This window comes from Manis javanica, chromosome 1, assembly GCF_040802235.1.
Source record: "Manis javanica isolate MJ-LG chromosome 1, MJ_LKY, whole genome shotgun sequence".
Taxonomy (NCBI): Eukaryota; Metazoa; Chordata; class Mammalia; order Pholidota; family Manidae; genus Manis; species Manis javanica.
Window position 1 is genome coordinate 90,300,118 of NC_133156.1, and position 25,519 is coordinate 90,325,636.

Below are 25,519 nucleotides of genomic sequence, written 5' to 3' on the forward strand. Positions count from 1 at the left end.
TGAGTGCTTACCAATTACTAATAATTATCTGCTCATTGAGGTTCTTTACAATACAGTTCTAAGCTGGTTAGGAAAAGAATGAGGTAGGTCAAGTCACCAAGTTACTGAGCTGGTTCCCCTTCTCACAGGGGCTGTCACACACACTTGTGCATTGAGGCACATTTCACAGAGCTCTCTAAGTGAATCTTGACAATCCCATATTATCCTAATTAGGAAGTCTAAGGAGTGATACAGCACCTCAGTTTCCCTAGAGCTTGTGAACTTTGTTTTGGAATTCTAATAGGGCTCCATTCCTTCATCCAGTGTGCTGGTAGCTGTTCCTAAAGAGGTGACTGGTAGTGCCTCAACAGTAGACTCTGATCAGCGCCTTTGTGTATTGGATGTAGCTGATTTGGACCACTGGCCTTGATCCAAAGATGCTGTACAGCATGGGCCCTTCGTGTCAAGGGCAGACATTTGGGAGCAATCAAAGCAAAGGCAGCTCGTGGACACAGCAGCTGGTCTCCTGGTCTGGGACTCTGGTGCTACTAGCATGCTGGTCTCTACCAGTGGTTTCCTTTATTGTTGAAATGTCTGGGAGCTCAGACTGCAGCTGCTTACAGATACACAGGAAAAATAAATGGCACAACCCTGTTCAGGTGTCTTCGTTTTTTCAGGTGAAGCCTTCAAGTTTTCTTTGTTTAGGAGGCAAAGTCTCCAAAAGAGGCTTTGAAGCTTCATTGTAAAGCTGCACGCAGGTATTGACATCTCTGGGGATAGTTTGCTGTTTTTATTTCCAGAGCACAATCAATGCATAATTTAGGAACCACTTTTTACTTGGATCAGGTTGCTGGTCCGCTGTGGTTTGTTGTCTTACCCACTAGAGGAGTTTTGTTGTGAATTTGAAAGATAAATTATAAGTACTTCTTCCCAGAGAAGTTGGTTTTAAGTGGGGTATCTTTGGCTTTTGCTTTGCTAAAGGATTGGAAGTGTTTTGATGATTTTCATGTCTCTTTCAGTTAGGAAATGATTGTTGCCTGTTTCTTAGCATCTTTTTTTTTTTAATTAAGGTATCATTGATATACAGTCTTATGAAGGTTTCACATGAGCGACATTGTTTCAACATTCGTCCATATTATCAAGTCCCCACATACCCCGTTGCAGTCACTGTCCATCAGCGGAGTAAGGTTCTGTAGAGTCACTACCTGTCTTCCCTGTGACCTCCCTATATTGTGATTGTCTTAGCATCTTTTTATGGTTATGAACCTGAGTTGGAAGGAGGCCTTCGGGTAACTAGTTAATAAAAGTAAATTTTCCAAATAGGCAAAAGACAGCAAGAAAATTTCCTCTACTGTCTTTTTTAATGACAAAGAGTAGATGCTCTGTGTTTTCCCTATCAAGCATTTCTTAAATTGAGCAGCTTCTGAGGCTTTGGGATTTCTGTTCTCTCAGGTTCCTTCTTCCAAGCTGGAGGAAGCCTTGGTTGGCTCCCTTTAGACCTGTTCTGTTGGTACTTATCTCTCCTTCTCTTCACTTCCTGGTGGGCAAGCCCCCCTGCTCCCCTCGCCTGCATTTTCTATGCCTGCCTGGGGTTGCTCCAAAGGAGTCCTTCTGCCCATTATGGTCACAATCTGAAAAAGAAAACAAACAGCTGAAGCTCCCATTGCAGCCCAGCAGGCCGGGGAAAATAGTTCTCATTCTCCTTACTCCTGGGTTCAAAAGTGCACTTAACAGTTTATGGGGGTGATCAGCTCTCCCAGGGTGCTGGCTTGAGTGGGTCTGTGTTTCATTCAGCCTGGTGGACAATTAACCCCACTGACCGCCTCCTTTTGCCTTTCTGGCTGAGTTGACATTAAATGCTCTGGGTGAGGAGCTGCCGCTGCTCCTTTGAGCAGGGCACCAGGCAGGGGTGGAGAGCCATTTGATCTTGTTCAAAGGGGATGCTTGTGAAGCATGAAGATTGAACGATGGTGACCCCACCCTGGGGGAAGGAGAAGCGCCCTCTGGAGCACAGGCCTGAAGGAGGGAGCCGGCAGTTACTAATCCCATTGGCTTCTGGGGCTTCCAGGTCTCATATCCATTTAAAAGAGAGAGAATTGGGGTTAAAGGTAATAAAATAAGCCTTAAATTAGAGGAGCAGGGGGTCATTTCATCGAATTTTGTGGTTGTTACTGAGGAATAAAAGGCAGAGGAGATCACTTCATTAGCCCCTTTGAGATCTTTATCTTGGGGAGATGGCACCTGGGGGTGTTGCCCAGCCTCAGAGGGGCCGGCCTCTTCCCTCCCAGGAAACCTAGAGCTAGATTGCTGCAGCACAGGGCAGGGCTTGGGGAGGCCCTGTAGCCATCCACGGCCCTGTGGTCTGGGCACAGTTTCTCCTGCTGTGAGTGAAAATTAGTGACTTAAAATGGTTATTACAGGTCCCAACATACCATTTTGCCAGTTACTCGGGAACATGTCATTCATGCTGAGAATGAAGTGATCCAGTGGACAAGAGAGCCCATTTACAGTTGGGACGGTGTCTTTCACTTCTGAGGAAGGCATGCCAGTCACCTGTTGATTTATTTGGAGTCTGATGGGCATCCAGTTCCTTTGAGCTGAGCAGGGTTGAAAGTGTTAAGCCAGGTGGTGGGGAGTAAGCGCCGGAGTGGGAGCTGTGCCCTCTGTGCGTGAGTGCTCTCCTGTGCGCAGTGTGTATTCCTATCTGCAGTTTCCTAAAAGCACTGCTGGTCGGCAGGTATTGCTATCCTTGTTTACAGAGAAGGGAAGTGGGGAAGAAGAGGTTCTGTGACTTGCCCTAAAATCTCCCTGTAGGGAAGTGTGGAATCTGGGATTCTAACTTTCAAATTAAGTCCTCTGTGATCATAATTAGAAGAAAGAGGAAAGAGGAGGAGCAGGTGAATGATAAAGAGTCTTCCAAGAGAAGGGAGAGAAAAGTGGTGGTGAATGCATAGTTCTGTGTGTCCACCACCAGTTGTTCCCCGCGGCAGCTTGCCTTTCTGCTGAAGGGGAGCAAAGTGACCAGGGTGGGCAGTGCAAGGTGAGGCGGGATGGGAGCTGGGGAGAGGGGAGGACAGCAGGCACTCTTGTCCCTCTTCAACAGTCATAAGTGATGTATTGAGGAACTTTTGATTGCTTTTGTGTCTCCAGCTTCTCCCTCTCTACTTACACAGTTCTGCTTGATATTTGCGGACGTAGCTCTGAAAAAACAAAACTTCTATTAAGATGTGCTAAAAACTCCTTTACCACTGGGAAGTGCATTTAATCATAGCTTCAGTTTTAAAGCTCTTATAAAAATTTATCCTCCCTTTGATATAGTAGCTGATATTTCTCCCTTTATAGGAGTTGTTAATGGAGACTATAGATGTCTCCTCTCTTTTGGTGCATGTGGTGACCTTAGAAGTTCCAGAAGGTAAAATTCTAGCCAGGTGTTTTCCTGAAATGTGATCTGAGGGGAATTTTGGGGCTGGGAGCAGATTGTCATTTGTTTCATTAATGCTTCTCCACATCCTGTATGAGAACCTTTGCCTGCAGTGCTCAGAGGCAGCGGGTCCTCTTGGCTGGGCCATGTGCTATTCTTTCCTTCATTACTCCGGCTAATCAGAAGTTGGCTGTACTTCAGTGCCTCTTAAAAGCATCTCTCCCTGGCTGTGTCCGGGAAGTTGAAGTGCAGTGTCAGAAATGATGTGAGTTGATGAAGAAGAAATAAACAAAGCCAGGCAACATGTGGGGAGGCCTTGGCAGCCCTGCTCCTGTTTTTCTGTAGTTTGATCTGAAGGAACCAGATTTCTTCTGTGTGGAAGGAATGGTGCCGTGAGGCTCTCTGTGCCAAGGAACTGGAAGGTGCATGCCAGTGGGCCTTCGAGATTAGGGCTCCACTTAGTCTAATAAACGCTGGGATGAAATGAGTCGTTTATGCTTGGCAGAATGGAGATAAGTCACACATCTGCAGTCTGAGCTCCATGGACGTGGAGTAAAAATAGCATCTGTTCAGGGAAGCAGAACATCCCAGAATGCTTCAGTCCCCTCTTGGCACTAAAGTAGAGAGTAGAGAACAGGAAAGCTGGGAGGAACTTTAACGAGCTTCTTGTCCAGGCCGTTCAGTTTCAGTTAAGGCACTGAATGACTTAACCAAAACCCCACGAGGACGGCGACCCTTGTATTTCTTGTTTGTTCACATTCATACCTTTGGTCCCTGGCCTGCATTAGGTGCTTAATATGATATGAAGGGATGATATAAAGATGACTTCTGACTCCTAGCCCAGCACCCATTGAGTACTTTTATAGGCTGAAAGTCTGAAAGAAGTGATACCAAATAGCTTTTACATCATTGAGCCTTTCTTATGATTACATGTAGATCAGAAAATTGAGCAATTTTAAGCTGATTTCCTTAAGTTGGCAGTGAAGTTGAGGGGAACACAGGCGTTCTCAGGCTTGAGGGTTGGGTGGGAGGCAGGACTGCTGAGTTGTGGTCTGCGAGTGGTACGCTGTGGAGAGGTGATGACCCCGATCGTCCACCCTCCCTGGAGGAAATTAAGACAACTAGGGAACAGATTGGCTTGAAATTGCCCTTCTATCCAAGAACTGTATCCAACAGTTGGGAGCCCACCCTACTTCTGTGTCCCGATTGCCTCCTTTTTGTAGGGACATGCTTCTTGGAGTTACAGAACTTTGAATCTGTTCGTGGAAGTGCGTGTGTGTACAGGACGCTGTAGGTGTGACTCGAAGGTCAGGAGACATTTAAGCACTGTGACCATAGAGGGAGGGCTCATGTTAGCCAGTAAATCAGTCTCTACCCTGCTGTCAGTGGCCTCAACCAGGTGAACCGGGTCGTGCAGGCAGTGTGCTGGGCTCAGAAACCACAGCACTGAGCCACGCTGTTGCCTTGAGACTGGTGAGGCAAAGCATAGCCACTCATTTATCTCCCTTATTTAACTTCCCGGTTAATTCACAAAAAAAATTTGGCTTTACAGGGAGTTTTAGAATTCAGAATAGTTACAGGAGATTAATTCAAGAGGAGAGGTTGCCACAGAATTTGTAAGGTCAAGAAATTTTGTTTAAATTTTTTAAAAACTGTCACTGTCTCTCGGTCGGTTTCATCCATCGGCACTGGTCCCATCCTCCCACCCTCCTTGCCTGGTTGGAATGTCTCCGAATTTAAATTGACCTTTAGGCTTCATCACATGGTCTTGATGTTTAGAGGTGAACGTGCTCCCTCCGGAGTCCCTGGCAGCTGACCACTTTGATATGGAATTTCTGTGCTACCCCAGGGGGAGTTCCTCCTGGACATCTATTCCTCCTCAACAGCCCCTTTCACTGGTTCATCTGACTTCTGCTGATGCTGACTTGTATGACGTCTCTTTGCTTCTCTGCAGGAGATATGCCCCAGATGTCCAGTTTCCTGGTGGTTCATGAGGCAAGCTCTAGCTGAACCCTGATTGATGACCACAGACAGAATTAATTGGGTTATTGACTTCTGCTCTGTATTAAAGATCATGAGGCTTGTTGATCTAAAGCTGGTGGGCATTCTTCAGGCCAGAGGTGGGTCTGGCCAGGTGTCCAGAGCAGCAGGAAGAGTGAGAACCATTGGCTAGATTATTAGAGTTTGAGTAAAAATGGCAAACTTCATCTTGCCTGGTGATAGTAATCATTCCTTCGTTTTGGTGGAAATCAGACCTTCAGAAGTGGTTTTGTGGTCGTGCTCTCCTGGTCTGATGCTGGAACTTCCCCTGAGGGCTGTTCTTTGGCCCTGATGCAGTTATCTGTGAGTCTGTGTGTTGAACAGTGCTGGCATAGTGCTTCGCAGGTTATCAGTAAATATTTTCGTTGAGCCCAAAGTATCCTCTGTGCAGCACCTTATTTGGAAAATCTAGTTTTTTGGAATAATTTACATGTGTGGAAAACTTCATAATTCTCTTCAGGGTTCTTGAAAGTACAAAAAAAAGTACTTCCCAGCTACGAGTCTTGAACTTTTATGAAGCATAATTTAGAAAGCAAACCTTTTAGTGGAAGAGTGTGTTGGCATTGCCCATAGATGAAGGCACACTGTTTATTTAATTTTACTGCATGTGACATAGTTTCAATTCAGTAGTTTTCTTTATCTGTTTTAAGCAACCTATGGGGGTCTATAATGACAGTGGCAGAAAAAAAGTTAATGGGGATTTATATAGTAGTGTTCATGTTTATAAAATTAAATGCTGAAATGCAATAGAATTCTGCATTCTTAGGATTCTAATTCACTGTAAAAAATTTAGTAAGTAGAAGATTGGTTCATATTTGTGATTTTCTTAGTGTGATGTGAAATAGTATAGGTGTATATTAATTACTCCCCTCACAAGGTGTAAATCACAAAAGTACAGTTTTGTAGAGAGTAGAGATGTTAAGTTTGTGGTTATTTTGCAAGCATCTTGCTCTAGTTTCTACAATTCAGAGAAATTTAAAATTCATAGAAGTCTTTGATGTGCCCTGTCTTCTCTTCCACTTATACCTTCTATATTTTTTCTAGATAATTGCCTCCCCTGCTGTGCTCTTTCCCCAGAACCAGGACCAAATGTCTGATCTTCATGCCAGTTTAATCACCCCTGTTTGTAAGACTTGAACTGTAGGGTGGTCCTGAGAGTACCAAATTCTCCCTCCAGTCCAGCCGGGTCCCAAGTCTATGTCAGTCTGTGTCTTCTGGTCCTTTTTGAAGCCCAGTTGTACCTAAAAAGCAGCCCAGCTCACCCTGAGCCTAAGGAGCATGCGTTTTCTATAGCCTATAAATGTTAATGATTAAATACACAGGATTGGATTTTGTTTGGTGATAACGTAGCTTGTTTAAGTATTTTACCAATGAGTAAGCATTAAAGAGCTATGTATCAGGCTCTTTGGAGAAGAGAATGCTTGGGAAACAGCCCTTCCAGCCCCGTTTTGCCGCAGCTGGGCACTGGGGTGCATGGGTGGGAGCAGAGGGTGAAGGGGATTGTTAGGAGGAGGGAGCGGAGTGGCTGGGCTGCGTTGGTGTTGGGCCAGACTCTGGTGGTGAAGACCCTCCCTGAGGCAGGCAGGCCTGGGTTCAAGTCTGTGCTCTGCACATTCAGGTTCCATGACCTTGGGTGACACTAATCTCTCAAGGGCTGTTTCTCCTCTTTAAAATGAGGATAATCTTACCCATTTTGTAGAACTGTTATGAGAATTAAAGGAGATAAGATAATCTACTACAGCATATCTGGCACGTAGTGGTAATTGTCACATAGGAGTGAGTCTGCTTTGAATGATCCGGTAACTTCTGAGAGCTTCTCCCCAACTTGCGGCCCCCTCAGCTGAGGTGCTTGTAGCATTTTTGTAGCTGGTGTTGTTTTGAGGTATGTAGTGTGTTTGATGTGCAGGCCGCACTCTTCCTATATCAAAGCTTGCTGCAAGCTCTTTCTGGGAGCTCAGCGCCTTTGTTTATCCTCTGTAAACTGGCATTTCCCAGGGTTCCCTTTTGCCTTTATGATCAAAAGGGTTCTAGTATGTGTATTTTGACATGAGGTAAAATTTATAATCATTTAAAAATTAGCCCTTCCATCAGATTTGTTAGAGACTGTGTGTTTCTTGGGGAGGAATGCCTTCCAAATGAGGGCTACTCTCTGTGGGACAGCCAAAGGCCTACCTCCAAGGGTGAGATATTAGTTGGAAAGGAGGATGCAAAGCCAAAAGGTTGTCTAGAAAGTGTTTATGTTTGTCCTGGGAGAGTGGCAGCGCCCCACACACCATTAACAGGCTGTCCTGCCAACAGTCCTGTGCTGGGATTTGCACCAACCTAGCAATGTAATTTATTTTACTGAGGGAATTGTGGTTTTATGTGCCATGGATCGGTGTCATTGAAACCTTGTTTTCAGAGGAAAGTAGCAATTAATGTTAGAAATGGGAAGTAGTTCTACAAATTTGTGGTGGAAGAAACCCAATAAAAATGACTATCAGGAGTTCCCCAAAGGTGAATATGAGAGTTTATAAATGGTGTTTTCTGTCTGGTAAGTTGACAGCTTTTGATTTGTAAGTTATAAACCAAAGTATGCTGCCACAAGCACAGCAGGGCATTGGAGAGAGTATTGCCACAGGGCACACAGGGGCAGGCATCTGTGTTATCTTAGGGACAGGTGGCAGAGGACCAGGGTGTGCTGGGTCAGATTAGGCTACACCCGTGTCATTGCTGCTATTGTTCTGCTGGGACATGGCAGGTGGACTGTACCCTTCTGTGCTGTACAGATGCTGGTACAAAGAGCAGCTGTTAATCTATAACTCTAGATTTGCTTGCACCCAGGCATAAACATTTCAGCTCATTATTTAAGAAACAAAAGACCAGACCATATAGGAGCCACTGAGTACTGCAGCCTTTAAAATTTGTATGTTTGTCTTTAGTTATTGATGCGACTTGGTCATCTAGATTAAAAGTGACTCTTAAAATTTAAGTTAAAGAATATTTTCATGATGAGAATTATGATTTCTAGGCTTTTAGGAGAACTTTTTCTCCCTATTGTTTGCATGAAATATCTTTTTCCATCCCTTCACTTTTAGTCTGTGTATGTCTTTGGGTTTGAGGTGAGTCTCTTGGAAGCAGCATATTGATGGGTCTTGCTTTTTTATCCATTCTATTACTCTGTGTCTTTTGATTGGTGCAGTCAGTCCATTTACATTTGGGTGATTTTAGATAGATATGTACTTATTGCTATTGCAGGCTTTGGATTTGTGGTTACCAAAGGTTCACGGTAGCTTCTTTACTATCTAACTGTCTAACTTAACTCACTTATTACGCTATTATAAACACAGTCTGATGATTCTTTCTCTCCTTTCTTTTTCTTCCTCCTGCACTCTTTATATGTTAGGTGTTTTATTCTGTACTCTTTTGTGTTTCCCTTGACTGATGTTGTGGACAGCTGATTTTATTTTGTCTTTAGTTAGTATTTGGTTGGTCTGCTTTCTTTGCTGTGGTTTTAGCTTCTCTGGTGACATCTGTTTAGCCTTAGGAGAACTTCCATCTAGAGCAGTCCCTTTAAAATACACTGTAGAGATGGCTTGTGGGAGGTAAATCCCTCAGCTTTTGCTTATCTGGAAATTGTTTAATCCCTCCTTCAAATTAAGTGATAATCTTGCTGGACACAGTATTTTTGGTTCGAGGCCCTTCTGTTTCATTGCATTGAATATATCATGCCATTCTCTTCTGGCCTGTAAGGTTTCTGTTGAGAAGTCTGATGATAGCTTATTGGGTTTTCCTTTGTAGGTGATCTTTTTTCTCTCTCTGGATCCTTTTAATAGTCTGTCCTTATCCTTGATCTTTGCCATTTTCATTATTATATGTTTTGGTGTTGTCCTCCTTGGGTCTCTGGTATTGGGAGATCTATGGGCTTCCATGGTCTGAGAGACTATTTCCTTCCTCAGCTTGGGAAGTTTTCAGCAATTAGTTCTTCAAAGACACTTTCTATCCCTTTTTCTCTCTCCTCTTCTTCTGGTACACCTATTATGTGAGTATTGTTCAGTTTGGATTGGTCACACAGTTCTCTTAATATTCTTTCATTCCTAGAGATCTTTTTATCTCTCTCTGCGTCAGCTTCTCTGTATTCCTGTTCTCTGATTTCTATTCCATTAATAGTCTCTTCCACTTCATCCAGTTTGCTCTTAAATCCTTCCATTGTTTGATTTCTGTCATTGCCCTCTGGAATTCATCCCTTAGCTCTTGCATAGTTCTCTGTAGCTCCATCAGTATGCTTATGACTTTTATTTTGAGTTCTTTTTCAGGAAGATTGGTGATTTCAGTCTCACCAGGTCCTCTCTCTGGGGTTTGAGGGATTTTGGACTGAACAAGGTTCTGCCTTTTCATGGTGATGGAAGTGACCGCCGGTGAGTGGCATGTGTGTCTCTGGGAGAACAAAGTCCCTTCCTGCTTGCTGGTCACTTTGCCTGTCTTGGCTGCCTGTGCTGGTTAACTGCACACAGGGAACAGCCTCTGGGCTAATCGAGCTGCCATGGGTTGGGCGGCCCTCGAGATGGCCTAGGGCACTGGCGGGGGTTGCAGGTGAGCAGCACGTGTTCACCATGAGAATAAAGCCCCTTTGTGCCTTCCGGAATCTGCACCGGTCTCCACGTCTGTGTCAGTTGACTGCTGGCAGGGGGAGCCTCTAGGTCTGGCCCAGTTAGCTGCGTGCTGGGAGAAGCCCTGTGTGGTTGCTGTGGGCAGGGCTGTGAGCTCCGCAGTAATGGCGGATCAGCTGGTTCGCTTGCAGTGCCGGCGCGGGGGTACTGAACGGTAGACTGCTTATCGCCGTGAGGGGCTTCGGTGCTGCGTTGCCACTCGGGGTTAGAGCGCCTGAAGTTCTGGTTATTTAGCAGTCCTGTGCTTCCACTCCCTCCCGACTCTAATTCTTTTCCTCCCACTGGTGAGCTGGGGTGGTGGGGAGTGCTTGGGTCCGGCCAGGTCATGGCTTTGTATCTTACCCTTTTTGTGAGATGTTGAGTTCTCGCAGATGTCAATGTAGCCTGGCTGGTGTACTGTATCTTCTGGTCCCTCTTTTAGGAATAGTTGTATTTGCTGTATTTTCAAAGTATATATGGTTTTGAGAGGAGATTTCTGCCACCCTATGGTCCCAAAATTGGGAGAGGGAGAGAAGGGTGGAAATAACATGGAGCTGCTTACTTGCCTGCCCGGAGGGTGTGCCCAGAGCAGGATTTCCCAGCCTCCGCATTCTGCCCCAAGTGATGCCTGTTGTGGGGCCGCCTTGTGCAGTAAGATGCATAGCAGTGTCTCCACCCACTAGATGCCAGGATCGTCCCTTTCCCATCTGGAATATCTCCAGACAACAAATGAGCTCCGAGGGCTGGGCTGGGGGGGACGAGGGGAATGGTACAGTCATCTTGACTGAGAACCCCTGTCTTGGAGTGAGAGTGATATGAGGTGTTGTTGGTCTGTTGTCCCTTCAGGGGGTCTTGGGTCAGGATCTTCTCATGTGTCTTTGAGTCTGAGTTTTGAGTATGCTTTTCTGAACATGATTGAGTGAATACAAGACAAGAAAAGCTCTGAGGCAAAGTGACTGTAAACTGCAAAGGATAACTCAGAGACAGTGGGTTTAAAGCCTTAGGGATTTATTCCTCAAGGGAAAATAGCCTCAGGGAAATCTTTCCTAGAAGTTTCCAAAGGCCAAAGCCATTGAAGAAAAGTGATGGGTCCATTTACACAAATCTCTGCCTTGTCACTTCAGAATGTCTTGGTAAGTAGTAGGGTTCACCACCAGTTTCCAGACCCTGAGTCTGGATACCATCAGGCTGTTTCCCTGCTGTTTTTACCAGTTTTTCTGAAGAGCAGCCACTCTGGTTCCTTTCTCCTAGGCTCAGCTTCCTGAAGCAGGCAGTTCTCAATGTATATGTTCAAGGCTCAGTGCAAATTGCCTTTATCAGAGTGTTTGAATTACTTTTTTATGCAATATGGCTCGGGGGGTTCTGGATTTAATACAAGGTCCCCTTCCTTGAATCTGGGTGGGCTTGCCAGCCCTGTGACCAGTGGAATATGACAAAAAGTGTCATCATGTGACTTCCAAGGCCTAGGTCATAAAGGCCGTGTAGTGTCTACTTTATTTGCAGGCACTGCTCATCAAGCCCCTAGCCACCAATTAAGAAGTCTGGCCATCTGTAACTCCGAGGGAGAGGGACAAATTACCTTTGAAGTCAAAATCAGTCCAAGGGAGAAATAAAGTGGGAGAAACCCATTTATTGCTTATAAGCAGTCTCCCTCTTCTGCTTGCGTGTGTCTCTCAAGGTGACTGGTTGCAAAAAGGAACCCTACCACACCACTCGAGTCCAGATATACCCTTGCTCCCCCCACCCTTGTAATCACCTGTTGATACAGAGATGGTACTTCTCTCCACCTTTTGGTAACACCTGTTGATATAGAGATGTGCTAAGGCCAGGTGAGAGATTCTGGAAATACTGCAATTTCACCCACACAATCACGTTAGGTGTTCCAGTGGACAGTCTCAGCCGAACCCAATCTTCCAAACATCTCCACTGACATGTGAATGCAGCCTCCTGGATCCTGCAGACTAGCTTAGCCCGTCTGGCCACTGAATGACCTAGTAACCTCTGCCATTGCCATATGGAACAGAAGCATCACCTGACTGCTCCTTGACCAAATTCCTGACCCATAAGGTGTGAGACACTATAAGAAATTGTTGTGATAAATGATACCCAAAGAAATAAATCAGCCACTTTGTCTAGTGCTCTAGTGAAAAACTTATTCTGGAAACTTCTTGAGAGTGGTTTATTAGTCTTCCTGAAGAACTGCTTCAGGGTATTCAGGACTGTGGATGTGTTTTGCCTCACCCTGCAGACTTTAATGTCTCTTTGGCATAGTCCTAAACTATTAACAAATATTTTAGTTTTTTACAATGTTGCTTAATAATAACTATTAAACAAATAAAAGCGAAGTTGCCATGGTGTATCTGGAGACTAGGGTCAGAGCCCTTGCCTTCATTTGATGCCTTATCTCATTGCTCTTATGTCCCAGGGCAACTCTTGTCATACCCTTGGAAGTGCACAGTTTGAAAGAGCATTTCAGTTCTTACAAGATTAGTTTGTCTTAAATTCCATCCTGGGGTTTAAGGCATGTCTCCTGGAGGTGAACAGCATTAAAGTATAGGCTGTAAAAATTGCACCTTGGGAATATACATGCATTTCTGTGTGATGGTTAGCAGACAGAATAACTGGCTGAGCTGGCTAGGGAGCAAAAATATACAATTATTTGAACTCATTTCTTTCTTACAGTAGGACTAATAGCATCCTTGTAAATATTGGCACCTTTATGAAAGCCTGGATTTATGTGTGATTCTATTTTTTCCAGTCGTTCTGCAAAGAACATCTATTTCTTGTATAATAATAAAATGTTTTTAAGGTTTTAAAAAAAGCTTGAAAATACTGACCATCATTAGAAGAGACTTGTGACATTTAGGATTTTGAGACCTGCATAATGAGTTCTTCCAGAAGCCAGGGTTTGTATCAGGGAAGTCAAAATTAGCAACCTATGCAAGGATCATTTCTCTTTAATTAGGGCAGGTGGGCTGGGTAAGCTGCCTTTTTTGCAGATTGCTGCCAAAATGCAAACAAGTCCAGATTTATAGGAGTGTGGGTATCCAGGGATGGCCAACTGTTAATGCTAGTGCAGTAAGAAGAGTCAAACTAATATGAAGAATTGTTGGCTATAATATTGCAAGGAGACCGCTAGTTGTCTTCCACAAAGGCTGTGAAGGACAGCCATGAGGTGAAACTTAGTTTGGGTGAGTCGCTAAGGTCACCTACATCCTCCATCCCTTTTAGCATCCTTTCCTTTTCTCTTTAGGACGTGTCAGTACACAGACCAGGGATTAGGGGAGCTGAGCATCTATCTATTGACATGGTGTTCTGATATCTGGATGTGACTGCTTGGGATTCTTGTCCAAATCCCTGTCTGGCTTTGTGATTTTTGTGTAAAATGTCATCACAAGTTATTCACAGTCAGGGGAGTTACAAAGGAAACCGAGGTAAAGAGGTTTGGATTTGCCAAGGGAATGAGAGAAGAGGACAGAGAAGAATAGAGGGCAGAATGAAGGAGGACGATGGGGGAGGAGAAGGTGTAAGTATTTTGTAAGCAGTCCAGGTCTTAAGAGCATGAGCATAATTGGGCACATCAAATCCCACATCCTGAGGCTGGCTTTGCAAAGGAAGGCCTCTCTCTGTGTAGTCGTCTAGGGGAGGCACCTTTGGATGACCCCCCCCCAGAGCAGTGCGCCATCAGATGGGGAAGAGAGGGTAGACCGAGACAGAAGTGTGGGTGTTCTATTTCTTGGGTGTCCATCAGTTTGACTTTCTTGGTTATATTTTGAAGCCAAATAAGTGGTCCCCCTGTGTCAGAGCACAGGTTCTTATTAATTGTAGCAACCAGGTTTTGAATTGAAATTTAATTTTTTATTTTGGGACCATCTGAGTTCATTTAGATTGGGCTGAACATGGGCAAGGGCTTCTCATCATGCTCTCCCCGACGCCACCCCCGTCAAGGCCAGATTGGTAGATTGAAGATTGTCTGGCAGGTCATAAGTTAATTTGAAATCTTGAGCTTAGAGTTTAGGAAAGAACAGATTAAGAATGCTTACCATATATGGATTTGTTTTTGGAAACAGTTTTTTATTAGCTGCTGAGTCCTGATAACTTAAAAAATTTGGATTGTTTTTAGTCTAATTGCCAGTTGAACAATGCAGGGTTTGGTGTAGGAACAGAGAGGAAATCTGGTATGTGTCTTACCTTTGTCTCTCCTACTTTTGCTTTCTAACAGGTATTTCTTGTTTAAATTTTCCTGATGTCCTTGATTTCCTTTTCTGTTTACTATAATGGTTCTCAACTGCTACTTTCTCCTGCCTTCATTTCTCACCCAGGAATTTTACCCATGGCCAGCGAGAGAATAGCCCACAATGGAGGTGGAATGCTGGCCAAGTAGTAGATTCCATGGTCTTGACCTCTTTCCTGTGGCACACTGTCCCCTCCCCTCTCCGTATACCAGGGGCATTAGGATCTGGAATGGGGATTGGTCTGCTGAAGGCTTTATGTGAAATAGGGGCCAGGGTTCCTAAATGCCCACACACAACGTTAATTGTTATATTTATTTTGAATGTTCATATTGCCCACGTCGTAGGTGAAAATCAGAAGTTCTTCTGCAATTCATGGTGGAGAAAGTCTTGAACTTTGGTTTATAAAGTGAGATTAAGATAAAATAAGCTAGTGGAGTTTAGTATTAAAAGCCCAGGCTTTTTGGAGCCAGGCTGCCTGGGTTTGAAACCAGCTGTTAAGCAGCTCTAACATTTACCAGCTGGATGATCTTTGGGATGTTAACCAACACTATCAGCAGGGTGACTTTGGGAAGTTTAAGTCTCTGCTTTAGTCCTCTCATCTGTAAATTGGGGTTAATAATACCTCGTAGGTTTTTGTGACTATGAAATTGGGTTAGAACATTACTTGGCATATTTTAAGTATTCAATTATTCTTTTTGATAAAATTGCATTCTAAAGAGTCCCAAGGCCTTTTCCCTATTCCTAAATATTTTAGTCTTTTTTTTTCTTTTTCTAAATGTGAGCTATATTGGTACTTATTTTTTAAAATTTAAGATCAATATGGGTTTCACCACAATTTTAAGTTTGTAACAAAACAATTTTAGAATATTTCTTAAAGAATTGTAATGAAATGGGTAGAGTCTTGCAGGAGAAACAATAGGTTTTTGTGTGCCAGATCCTGTGAGAAGAAGCACTTGTAACAGTCTGATATTGGACTGCTTTTCTGATTCTACAGGTGGAGCTAAAGAGTAGATTCTTTCTTTTTACAATTAGTCTGCTGTACCCAGAGTATGGAGTAAGAATCAGCTTTCTTACTGGCCGACCCTCCTGAGATCCAGCGGAGATGAGAGGAGGCCCCCTAGCCAGGGGAGGTGGGTAGAGTTGTTACAGTGGCATTTGTCTTTTGGACTCTGCTTCCTAAGCAGCCAGCTAGAAATGGTCCTGATTCTTTAGCAAATGACCAGATAAACCAGGCCAGTCTGCCCAGAGTCACTTGGGGTGACCAGACCAGATTCCAGGCCAAGACTGTCTTTGCATATTTTACCCAAGAGACTTTTGAAACTTAGAGCAAAACTCCTCATCCACTAATGTTTCTAATATAGTGTGGTGCTCAGATCAACATCAGTCAGCAAGCATTGATTTTTTTTTTTTGACAATTAAAAAAAATTGAAGTATAGGTGATATACAATCTTATATTGGTTTCAAGTGTACAACACAGTGGTTCAACAGGTACTTATATGATTAAATCCTCACCTCCTCTACTGCAGTCACTGTCTGTCAACATAGAAAGATGTTACAGAACCATTGACTATATTCTCCTTGCTGTACTACTGTCCCGAGACCAACTTATATTATGATTGAGAATTTTTGTGCCCATTTATCACCCTCCCCCTCTCCACCTACCCCAGCCCCTCTCCCATGATAACCACCAGTCCCTTCTCAGTGCCTGTGAATCTGCTGCTATTTTGTTCATGTTTGGGTTTGCTTTTATATTCCACAAATAAGTGAAATCATATGGTCTTTGTCTTTCTCTGCCTGGCTTATTTCACTCAGCGTAATACCTTCTAGGTCCAACCATGTTGTTGCAAATGGCAAGATTTCTTTCCTTTTTAAGGCTGAAAAACATTTCATTGTGTATATGTACCGCATCTTCTTTATCCATTCCTCTATTGATGGACACTTAGGTTGCTTCCATATCTTGGCTATTGTAAATAATGCAGCAATAAACAGGGACCCATATATCTTTTCAAATCTGGGGTTTTGTTTTCTTTCGGTAAATTCCTAGAAGTGGGTCATATGGTATTGCTATTTTTAGTGTTCTGAGGAACCTCCATAGTGCTTTCCACCAATTGACATTCCCAGCAGTGTAGGAGGCCTCCCTCTTCTCCACATCCTCCCCAACACTTGTTATTTCTTGTCCTTCAGCAAGCATTATTTCTAAGGTCTGTTCCTCGGCTATTGCAGGTGCTCTCTGGTGAGCAAGGAACCAGTGTTACTGTTCAGTGTCATTTGCTTAGGGTGTCCTGGGCCCAGGGGGGTTGCTGACCAGGGCGCTCTTACAAAGACCTCGGTATTTACTCCCTCCAGTTGTTCTTGGTAATCCTTTAATGGCAATACTCCCAGTCTCCATTGTGTTCTGTGAAACTGAGTCATGGGTTCCACAACTTTCCCAAGATCGTACAGCCAGTTAGTGGTAGAGCTGGGCTTTAGACCACAGCACTGCCTGACCCAAAGCCTCTTACAAACCACTATCCTGGCCTTTCTCTTAGTATGAAATAGACACAGATAGTCCACTTTGAATGGATTTAAAAATTTGAAACTCAGAATAATAAACAAGCACAGAAGGATGGAAATCACTGCTAATAGGAGGTTGGCTTCATGCTAATAAAAGAAAGTAATAATTAGCATCTGTTTATGCCAGGCACTGCATGTTCATTTACATACTTAATCTACTACTAGTAGACCCATTTTACATATGAGGAAATAAAGACTCATGCTTGTAAGTAATTTGTGTAAATAACACAGCTAATCGATGGCAAAACAGGAATGTGAACCCTTGTTTCACCGTGCTGTGCTGGGACAGGTTGGGAAGGTTTCCTCGCCTAGTCACTTCCAGGCTCCCCTAGGGTACATGGGATAATCCTGGATTTAAAGACCATGAAAACCAAGTACACATTACAAGTGTCTCATCATCTTATAGAACCAGCTGTCTTTAGCCACATCCATTTTTTACCCTTAAAACTTATCCATAGCTTAAGAGAGAATAGCCCACAATGAAGTGGGAAGGCTGCCCAAGTAGTGCATTCTGTGGACTTGGCCTCCTCCCTGTGGTCTCTGCTCCTCAGAACCTGGAAAAGGACTTGTGGCTTCTGTGTACAGATGCCCACTCCACAGAGCCACCCCCATCCTTTTGGTGCTTTATCTGCCAGGCGGCCCTTAGGATGGCTGTGTGTGCACTTGGGGAACCCACTGGGCTGCAGAGGCTGGGATGTGTCTTTGTCCTTGAGCATTTAGTGGGCTGTCCCACTGCACTGTGAAGAATGGTTCTTTGCTCAGCTTTAATTTATTAGGAAATCACCCTTTCCCCAGCTCATTTGGTGCCAACCTTAAGGGTGCTTTAAATGTAGGGCCAAGAACTGTTAAAAAATGGAGCCCAGTGCTTTTGAGACAGCCTCTGGCACCAGGCCTCTGGGCCATTGTGATTTACAGGAGCTGGTTTCATAGAAGTAATTCTGGGTGTTGGGGCAAGAAATGGCAGCCTTTGTGTAAAGGAAATGTGCCATGGGTAGGTGGTTGACTGCTTATTAGTTTATTCTTTCAGCCAAATTTTTTTTGTTGCTGTTAAAAATTAATTTTAATAATTGCTTTTGGATCAAGCTATTGAGTAACAGAGCCAAGTTTTCACGCCCAGTGAACTTTTATAGCAAACTCTCCTCTCTTTATAGGGTCATTATGAGGATGATATTTGTAAAGCACTTTAACTGCTTAATGGAAAGTTCTGGATAAATAGTAATCATTTTCAGAGTTTTGGAGGGATGATTATACAATGGCATTCCAGTTCTGAAAGATGCAAATCATACTCTTACTTTTAAACTTTTGCTTTTGTGGTCATTTTTCTATTTTTATTTCTAAAGGGAAAAATCTGTGCAAAGACTGGGGTGATTTTTATTCTGTATCATTATTGACCTAGTAAAAAGAATGTCTTTAAACTGAGAGGAAATGTTTTCACTGTATCAGAGTTTGAGTAAGCAGGTAGTAGGAAATGCTCCACTGTGGATGAATAGCTAACTTTGCATTAATTTGTAACAAAATATCTAGTGAAAGCACAGTCCTTTACTGCCTTTCTGTTCTCTTTTGTTTTGGTTTTTCCAGGAAAAACACCGAAAAGTAGAATTGTACTGTATTGTTGTTTCAGAGAGAAATACGCTCCCTAGGAAGGACCATCTTACATGATGTACTGTGGGTTTTTAAAGAGTGAAGTGCCTACCGTGGGTGTGTGTGCTAGGTACTTGTCTGTACCACATGTGAGGAAAATGGTATTAGGAAAAGACTACCCTTTGAGGCCTTGATACATTCTAAGTTTTAACAACAGATTTTCAGTGAAATGTAGTTGAGCTCCCACATGATCCATTATACACACAGCAGCTGTCCGTATTGTTAAAAATGCAAATTAGACTGCCTGAGCTCCCTGATTAAACTCTTCCAGTATTTTCCTGTTGCATGTAAGAGAAAAATCCAAATTCCTTGTCAAGAGGCACTCCTGCCAGCATCACCAGCCCCAGCCCAGCCCTAACTGTCCCTGCACCCATTCTGTTCAGCCCTCAGACCTGTCTTTCTGGCCCTTGACCACCAAGCTGCTGCCCTACTCAGGCCTTCACAGGTGTCCTTTCCCGGGCCTGAAGTGCTCTTGCCCCAGGCTTCTGGGGTGGCTGCATGCAGCTCTGGGCTCAGCTCTTCCTCGCTTCCTCAGGCTTTACTATGTCATTCACTGCAAAGGGAACCCAGAAGTCTCGTGTGCCAGGGTCAGATGATGGTTCTTACGCTGTGAGGGTAGAGAGACTGACAAAAGATCCTTTAACAGAGATCAAGGCCCAGAGATCAAGTGGGCTGGGTTGTTCGAAAGCCTTTCTTCTGTACCTCAGCCCACATTGCCCCTGCCCCGCCCTGTACTGTCCTTGCAGCCAGGCCACATGGCTTAGGGCTCCCTGGTGTCTGGCCCAGTCAGCTCTCAGCTCTCTGACTCTCAGTCCCAGGGTGAGGACCTTTACTCTTGCGTGACCAACACTGGCATTGTTTTGTTCAGTTTTAAAAACCAGTGGTTTGGAATAATATATATCTCCTTCCATTTGTTTGATGGCTCCTAGTAATTCATAAACATTTTTTCCTTTTTTTTTTGTAATAACTTTTTTTTAAGCAATGAAACCTTAACTGAATCTGAGTTGCACCACTCACTCTGCTTCTGGCTTCTTGGGGGGGGGAAAAACAGATGTGTTAATGTCCATGCCATGCTCCTTTTTTCAGGGTCTAATGACATCTTTGCCACATGATAAATGTCAAAATATTGGTGTAATCCCTGCATGTGGACAAAGTGACATTTTCCAAACAGATTAAGAATTATTCAGGATACACAGAAGTAGAGGGAGAGAGAAAAAGAGAGGGGAAGAGGGAGGAGGCAGAGGATAGGGAGAGAGGAACAGCAACCATTAAGAAAGAAACTCTTTGCTGCTTTAATTGAGAGAAAAATTGGACTTCCTGGTTGGTCTATACCATAGGGATTACTGGTGGCGCACTGTCCCTCGTGTGCATAGCCCTCCTGCTTAATATATTTCCTGATGCCCCGAGTTTTGGGAATATGTGAACATGTGAAGTGGGCTTCTCGCTTTCCTCACTCCCCACACCATGCAGTGCATGCCGCAGCTCTGGGTCCACCCTGGGCCTCTATTATGGACCTGTTCATTGGTAGCTGTTTAGGCCCTTTGCTTGTTGAGTGGAATCTTGCCAGCATTTGGTGGGCATGCTCACTGATCTCAACAGACTGAGTCTTAGCGGGGCCACTGGCTGCATCTGTGGAAAAGTGGAACAAACCCAAATCCTCCTACCTTCTCTGTTGTTCCACTCCCTCCCGTGGAGTTTGATTTTAGCAGCCATTCCCAGCTCAGGCAGGACCACGTGCGGGCCGAGTACAGAGGCCCAGCTGGCATTCCTGAACTGCCACCTGCTGTCCTGTCCTGCTCCTCATGGAGTCCCAGAGTGGGAAGGTGGGCATGTGCTGATGAGGCTGGTGGCCCAAGGGGCTTGGGTGGGGCTGGCTGGAGGCAGCTTGGTCCCTGGTGGTCTGGGCAATGACTCCAGTTAGGCTAGGGGCTGCTTCTGGTGCAGGTGAGTCACCAGCTGAGGATCAGGTGGCTTCCTTGCAGGAGCATCTGGTGTATTGCCGTGAGTGTTCATCCTGTAAATAGAGGATGGCTGTTCCTCCCTAGAAAAGAATTCTTTTTTTAAAAAAAGGTACATCAGTAAACCCCAACCCTCCCAAATGAAAGTGGCTTGATTTTCTGAGTGTTTTTTTCTGTTGTTAAAAAAAAATACTTATTGTAGAAAGTTCAAACAATACCTAAAAATACAGTTAAAAATTCAAACCATGTCAAGCATCCACCTTCTAAAGATTATTGCCCTTATTTTTGATAATCATTACACATGTATATGTATACATAATCCTAAATATAAGAGATCATGTTATAAGGCTCTGTTTTTTTCTCCACAGTAGATTATGCTATTGTTTATGTGTCAATAAATTTAGACACCTCCTTTTTAATATCTGAAAAGTATTCCATTGTATGAATGTGCTGTGATTTATTTAACCAATCTCTTATAGATGGAATATTTTCTCTGTTATGAATAATGTTCCATTAATATCCTTGTACTGTACTTGTCTGATTATCTTGTAGGGTAAGTGAATTAAAACTACTGAGAGAGTAACTATTTTGGATTTTCATGCAGGTTGACAAACTGTCTGCAGAAATGTTGAACCATTTTTATTGATCCATAGTGAAGGACAGCCTCTTGCTGACTTTCTTTAGTGTTGTTCTCTCATGTATTTTAAATGATCAAATTACTCAAATCTTTTAGCCTTTTTTTTTTTGCATATAGACTTTGGATAACAAATTGAAAAATTTAATGCTTACATTTGTAGTTTCAGTGGTTAAAAACCAAGAATGTGTATCCACTATGTATTTTTCTTTGTATTATTCTGATACTCAGTTATGTCTTTTTTTGACTTCATTTTAAGTAATCATCACATTTGACGGTTATGTAATTAAAACTACCACTTTTCAGTCTATTGTGGACAGCCTGTCATGCTCCATGATTTTGTGTTATTCCTAGAACTTTGCTCAAGAGACCTTTTAGGCAGTAAAAGTAGCAAAACTATTTTGTAACCTGCTGGGGAGTTTAAAAAATAACTCTCAAGTTCCATTTGGAGGTAATCTTCAGGTGAGTTTTCTAGCATTTCTAACATGGAAGCACTGCTTTCATGACCATCTCCAGTTTCTTTTAGAATGTTTTTTCCATTTCTCTCAGTACGTGAGAGTTTTCCCAAAGCCATGTGATTAATGACCTGTTGTTCCACCACTTTGAACTTTATCTCCTTGATCTCATTTGTCCATCTCTGGTGTCACCTGAAACTTCTTGTCAGTTCATTGGTTAATTGCTTATCTTTTACGCTTCCTTGAGTTCATCAAATTGATAAGGATATCGTGTATCTTCTTAAAAAGCTTTTTTAGTGTGCTTTTACCGCCCAGAGTGATTCAATATTTAATGTTTATTATGTATTCCCTTTGGACATTACACAGATCTATGAAGGGTAGACTGCCTGTTGAAATGATTGCAATAACAAGATGCAGACACCTTTATTTAGCTTGCAGGAAAAGCAATACTAACTTAGTTTTCTTTGTAAACTTATTTGGAATTTGAGGGAATGACTTTAAAGTTGTTTGGGAGAATTTTTCAATGTCTGGTCTCCTCATCAAGTGAAGTCTTCTGATGAGATAAATTTCATGTTGAATTTGATTTAAAAGGTTGGGATCATTACCTGGAGGAAAGGAATGGCTAGTGAAAAGGCTAGTCTGGAATAAGATGGGCATGAGAGCTGGGAACCAAAAGGAGGAAAGTACCTAGGGTGCACAAAAAGACAGTTTGGAAGAGATTATTGGAGTATATATGGTAAATTTTATTTATAATTAGATCCTAATTTATTTTTAAATGTCCTTTGTTCACATCAGAATGGAAAAATAGAAATCTATGGGAGAAGATGTACCACAACTTCAGGCTGTGGATTGGTAAGAGGACTGTGGTAGACTCAATGGGGCTGCTGTCTTTTTACACCCCGTATTCAGGCTGCAGGGCATATCAGAATGCCAGGGACTTCAAGAGGGGACACTGAATAAAGTACTTGTTCAGCCATCCAACCAGATGCTGGGGTCCCAGGCTGGAGCTGGCTGCACTGTGTGACAGTGCACCATGTTTTTCTGCAAACCGTGGGATTCCCCCAGTGTCTATGTCTAAGTACTGTGAATTGCATGCAATTGACTCAGGACACTAAGGTACCATTTAATGAACTATTCTTTTAGTGCCATTTAATAACTCACAGTCTTAGTGTAGTAAGTGGTAGTTAATTACTGACTCTTTGAGTCACTGGGGAACCATTTAGTAATTACTACTTCATTGCCATTTAATAAATTTCTATCTTGTACATTAAATAGCACTGAGCAGTAATTCACAGCCTGGTCCCTGGTGACATAAAAAAGTTAATGCCCCTTCTAGAGATGCTCAGTTGAAACCAGATGGTCGCTTAGGCATGGGGAAAGCAAAGGTTCCATAAAAATCTTTCAAATCAGTGGTCCCCAGACTTTTGGATGCCATGGCCTTTTTTTTTTTTTTTTAATGTTTAGGAACATACATAAAGTTGTTAAATTTTTTATTTTTGTCAAGGTTTGCTCCCCTCAAGGAGCCTGACTCAAGAACACATTGCCTAGGGCACAGTGGGCACTTGGTGAATATCAGTTGAGTTGAATTGAGTTATGCATTTTAGGACAGAATTTTTCCTAGTGACACCTGCTTAATTTTGTTTCATCAGAGCTCATACTGGAGATGCTAATTTTGTAAAATGTGTTATGGAATGTGGCTAAGGAAATTTGACTTTATATGGTGCTTGTGAGAGTTAAATAACAAATGTGAGAGCTTTGGAAGGACCTCAACCCAGATTGTAAATGTAAGGTAATTAATATTGTCTGCTGACAGTGCTCTGCAGAGATGATTAATCTTTGCATTATTTTTAAATTCTGGGGAATTCTAAGATGTAGAGCTGATTAGTCCAAAGATAACTAAACTACAGGCTGTTGTGTCTTGATTCCTGAGTTAGTGACAGATCAAAGGAGAAAGTGGGTCAGTAAGAATGATTTAATTAAAATTGATACTTTAAAGTAGAAACATAAAGGCACTGCTTTTTCTGTGATCTTGCCTGTTATAGAAACCAGGTATTTTGTAAGGTGACCTGTCTGAATTCTCTCCAGTTTAGGTGGTTTTGTGGTCATGATGGCAGTAATGATTTCATCAAAGATCCTAAATGTACTTTTATTTTGAAGGATGGTGGAAGGAATGATTAACAGCCTATGGCCCAGAGAAGTGGCCCCTGAAACAGGTCCCTGGATGGCCGATGCCCCTGTCAGGGCCATCTGTTTCCCAGACACACGTCAGCCTGTTTAGAGGCTGGGCAATGCATCAGTGCTTGTTCTTCCTGGTCATGCCAGGCAGCTTTTGTAGTTGCATTGATTCCTGGATGTCCCCTAGAATATCTGATTTTGTTGGCTAGTCATCAGTTAATGGAAACACTTTTTTCATTAAACTCCTCTTCCTAATAATGTTTAAAACATAATTTAAACCCTAGCCAAATCTGGCTTCTGTCACCTGGTTTCAAGGCCCGTTGACACATGCAATGTCTGCAGTGGGGCTGGATATAGTTTCTTACCAAAAGTAATGGAACCCTCCCATCACATTTTCTGTTAAAGCACTTGTAAAAGATGAGTTTTCAGATGCATTATTTTGTACAGGTTCATTCAGCAAATTATTAAGGTGTGTATCTGTGTAAACACATTGCCCAGACACAAGGTAAAGTATATTCTATCAGAAAATTCACCATGTCCTTAGTCATAGTGGTTTAGTGCTAGGGCTTAAGTACAGGGGATTTAGAGAGTTCCTAAATGCAGGGAATAGAATAAACACAAAGGATTAAAGGAAGTGATTCCTGAGCAACAGAACCTCATACCTCATTACTCTTCCCATGGACACTGTTGACTTTATTTTAACACCAGCCTTCAAGAAGCTACAGAGCAGACAGGTATTTTAGTAGTACAAGTTAAGAAATTAATTTTAATGATCAGAGTGTGCATGTGATGTTGGCATGAATACAAGTTTCTTTGATCACAGCGATCTATTATTGGTCTATGTTCTGACTTTTTACAATTTGCATTTCTTCAGTAGCATTGTAACTACCATAACAAACTATAGCCACTGAATTCTCATTTAGACTGCTCTGATTTTGGTTCTGAAATTGTATCCATGTGGGATTGTTTTCTGGCTTTCAGTGGTGGGTATATACTATGGCACTTAAGATATTTAGCATTATTGTAATTTTACATTCCATATGGCTGCATTAACCACATTCTGCTCATTTTGAATAGCCCTTCTAGTATTTCATCATTTTATGTGGCATAGTGTGCTCAACTAGCTCCTGTTAGGGCATTTGAATTCTTTTCAGTGCTACTTTGAGGCTAGCATAAATAAATAATCCTGCTGCAAACATCTTTAAACAGATTTCTGCCCCACCCCACGAGAAATCCCTGGTAAAGGGTATGGACCCTTGTAGCTCTTTTTCCATATTGCTATTTCCCATTTGCTTCATGGGCCCTCTGAAGAGATATAATGAGAAAGGAAAAAAAGACTGGAAGGAAAAGGAATTGTTTCTGAGGTTTGAGACCTTTTTACTGGTAAGATATCTACACAGTTTTCAGATACCTACATGGAGACTTTACTTGCTTTCAGCTGATTAATAAATTAGTTCAATGCCATGGTTAGGAGCACAGGCTGTGGAGTTAGCCAGGCATGGGCTCAGATCTGTTGTTTCATCCCTCTGAGCCTCAGTTTCCATCTTCATGAAGTGCCTTCATGAATCATGGAAGTCATTGATGTCCATCTTTGTAACACCTGCCCCACTGGGGCTGGTGATGATGTTTAAATGAATAAGGTGCCATGAAGAGATTAACTGGCACAGGCTGGCCGGTGTCCAGTGCTCAATGAGTGGGAACTGCTGGGGTTGTTCTGGTTGGGGGCCTGTGGCAGCAGCATTGGCAGGTTGTGGCCTCAAAGTCCTGGGGTTCTAGAAGTTTCGTTGGGTGTGTTTGCTG

At 42.9% G+C, this 25,519-nt stretch overlaps 1 protein-coding gene across 20 annotated transcripts in view; it reads left to right on the top strand.

Annotated features, from left to right (window-relative positions):
- LHFPL2 (LHFPL tetraspan subfamily member 2) overlaps positions 1 to 25,519 on the top strand; it is a 178,926-nt gene that overhangs the window by 17,135 nt on the left and 136,272 nt on the right. The window lies entirely within an intron of this gene.